At 38.5% G+C, this 3,377-nt stretch overlaps 1 pseudogene; it reads left to right on the top strand.

Moving 5' to 3' along the window:
• Positions 1 to 451: 451 nt before the first annotated feature.
• LOC149105461 (uncharacterized) lies at positions 452 to 1,035 on the top strand (annotated as a pseudogene).
• The last annotated feature ends 2,342 nt before the right edge of the window (positions 1,036 to 3,377 follow it).

Genomic DNA, 3,377 nt, shown 5'->3' with positions numbered 1-3,377 from the left:
TTCCCAAGTACATGTAGAGGTCAGTTTCTCCTTCCTTTTCACCTGCAGTGGACGTACGTTTATAAATCACAGCATCTAATGTTTCACCGGATTGTTTGATTGATCTCAGAGAATCACTACAATACTCCAATTTCGACATATTGAAATTCAGCCTAGATCAATAGATCTCAACACGAGGCTCTGGGGAATAAACCTCCTAAACTTACCCCGAGCCTGAGTTGAGGTCTATTGTCTTAGGATGAATTTTAATGTATCGAAATTGGTCTATAGATCTCAACTATTCAGAAAAATCTGAGGAGCCGTGGAATTGTAAATTTACTTTAAGAAAAAGATCATTAAATTGATCATTTGAGAAACTAAAAACTTTTTGGTCAGCAGACTGTCAAATGTGATTCAGTCACTTGAGAATGTTACCAATAGGTATGTTTAATTTGCTACTGAACGAAACAAAGAAGATCCAGCAAAGGTGGCTAAAGAAATGAGAGTTGCAAGGGACGAGAGTGGTAAGCTTTGTTTTGCTCCAGAAGAATGGCGAACAGCCAAGCAGACAGCTAATCACTTCTCACGACTTACAGCAACGCAACGTCAGGAAAAAGCACATGAAGAACTACTTGTTGAAGAAGCTAAAGCCATCAGTGAGGAAGACCTTTAAGCGTGGGAAAACGAAACACAGCTGCAGGAACTGCAAATAGCGGTGTACGAAGCGGTCAACTGGCGGCATCCAGTTGAATACAATGGCCATGACATCTGTGGCCTTGGAAAGCGTGGCATGCTAAAATCAAAATTTAAAATAGCGCAACTAAAAGAAATTTGCTTTCCCTTCGGAATAGAAATCGAGGGTCCTGCTGGTCGAAAAGACTCTTTCCTGAAGCCACTCGAAGATCTGATTAAAACCTGCAGTTCTTTTAAGGAATGACTTTAGGATTCTGATAGCAAACCGGATTACTGGAAAAAAAATGCTTGGCATGAGCAAGAGAAATCAAAACAAAACAAAAATCGGGGATAATACAGCCAAAACTAATTTTTTATTTAATTTGTCGCGTAAGTTTTTTATCAACAGCATATATAACCAAGAGAAAATGAGAGGACAGAGAGGGACATTGAGGGCGAGATTCCAAAACCTCTTTGGAATAAAAACACTAGGTGTAAGAAATATCAAAGTTTGTCCTCTGAGAATTTGAATCAAGAAAACAACGATCACAACAAGAATGAATTTATTTGCTTTCATTTGTATAACAACATGTAGATAAGTCTCATATTGTTCGATATTGTAACATAACATAAAATACTGTTTCAATCTGTAGCGATCCTAATACTTCTAAACGTAGCTACGAAAGAGAAACTGTTTTTGAACCCAAGCGACACAATTAAAAAAACCCAGCGACACGGTCTGTGCATCATGTAAGGCATGGTTTAAACGCCAGGGGCGCGCTTGGTTAAGAATTGACGTAATTAACTACCCTACCAAGCGCTCGACTTAAAAAAATCCTATTGTGGCCGAAACAAATATCTCACTAAAATTAAGAACCTGTACTAAAACCGGGATTACCAGAAAAGCAGGATATCGCGAAACACTAACTGTGAACGTCTTCCAGCTGAAAAACTAGCATTTATCGTATCCGTAAAAAAAAAGTCACAATGAAACCCAACTGTAGATGGCATAATGCGCGCGCAAAACAACTGCGAGAGACGTCAATGTTTGAGTTACTGGGGAGGTAGCAGGAAAAAAAATGTAACGGACACCGACAAACTTTTCTAAAGGATGAAACAACTCATGTAACTTTTGAGAATGGGTGATTACAGCTACATTTTATGGTATGAAATGGAAGTGGCAAGCCTATTCAACACGTGATTAGTTTTTGGCTGTGAGGAAAAGCTATGTAGACCGTATTTTGGCTAAGCCAGAGGAGTGCTGTCCAGGGACGCTAAAAGCGCTGTTTCGACGATTTTGTGATTAATAACATACAAAAGCGGTTTTTATTTTACCACTTACCATGTAGTTTAAAGACGTTTATTAATGTGTTTAGTTTTCTGCCTGTAAACGCGAACTCTACGAAGATCTGTGAAGAAATATCTTTACCCTTTCCTTTTTTTTCAGAAAAATGCTTCCGAGATTCAAGGCTAATTATCTAGGGAAAATTAATGGCTACCCCCAGTTTTCTTTGTGGACCAATAGCCCTGGCTAAGATCTACTTTTTCTTGATGGCATTTCGGGCAGCGAAAAACACCAGTATAACATTAAACAAAAAAACAAGTAAGAGGCTTTTTATTGGAATTCTATCCGTATTCTATTTGTAGTAAATGAAAATTCTCGTCAAAAACTAATGACTTTCAATGAGGTTAGGATAGTTGTTTACAAATATAGTGTGGGATGTTGTACCCCGATCTCTTTGCAGACACAAAGGTTGTCATGTAAGAAATTCGTGTTAAACGGTACAAAATTCGGGACTTATTTAATTCTCTGTTTATTTCTCCATCCCCGCCTTTATCTATCTATTCAGGGTAACGAGTGTGGGCTTAGAAATTACTAACAAGGAGCTGCGTTGTCTAACCTCAAACCTCTAACATCTGATACAAAACTTTCATATTCCACCGTGATATAAGTGCTAAAGGTCCAGAATAAATGCTTATAGCAGTTGGCATGCTTTCATTTTATCCTAAAGAGCAGACCACTGTTGAGGCCCCATAGTTTGAGGGGGGTGGCGGTGTATCCCTTACCCTATTAATTTTTGTCCTAAATATCTTGTATCCTGCTTAAAGATTTCCTACATGTCCCGCTTTATCTGATATAAACATGCTCTACCCCATTAATTTTTCCCCTAAATTTCGTGTATCTTGTTTAAGTTTTACCCAGATATCCAGTATTTCTGGAAGCCCCTATGGGGCATCATTGATGAGCTGATAAAGCTGAGCAAGAGATTATATACAGATAAAAATCTTTTGATCTAATACTGTCTATCGTTTTCTTTTTTTTCTTTTTTTTTTTTTTTTAACACAATCCACGACCCACTCCCCCCCCCCCCTTACCCACCCTGCAAAAAAATAACGAAGAGAATGCCTCAAATTCCAAGCAGAAACTCATATTCAAATCATTTTGGAAAAGTCAGTTTCTAGCTTAGCCACAGAAATGCGTAAAGTGGCTGTATAGCCGGTTACATTTTCACTTCCAACCTACCCTACCCCTAGCCGTTGGAATGTGCACTTGTCAAATGTAGCGCAATCTGTGGAATAATGGCGGGTGCACAACAGATCAAAACAGAACTGAGCTTAAACAAGTTCTTGATGAGAATCCTCCATTAAGAGAAGGATTTTAAAGGCTGCTAATAGACTTCTGGGTCAGTTAGGATCTCAGCAAATTGTTAAACTTCTTGTAAACG

The sequence above is a fragment of the Orbicella faveolata genome, unplaced genomic scaffold (assembly GCF_042242905.1).
Source record: "Orbicella faveolata isolate gen_17 unplaced genomic scaffold, um_ofav_v1 contig_34, whole genome shotgun sequence".
NCBI lineage: Eukaryota > Metazoa > Cnidaria > Anthozoa > Scleractinia > Merulinidae > Orbicella > Orbicella faveolata.
The sequence above is the reverse complement of the archived record's forward strand: the minus strand, read 5'-3'. Positions and strand labels throughout refer to the sequence as shown.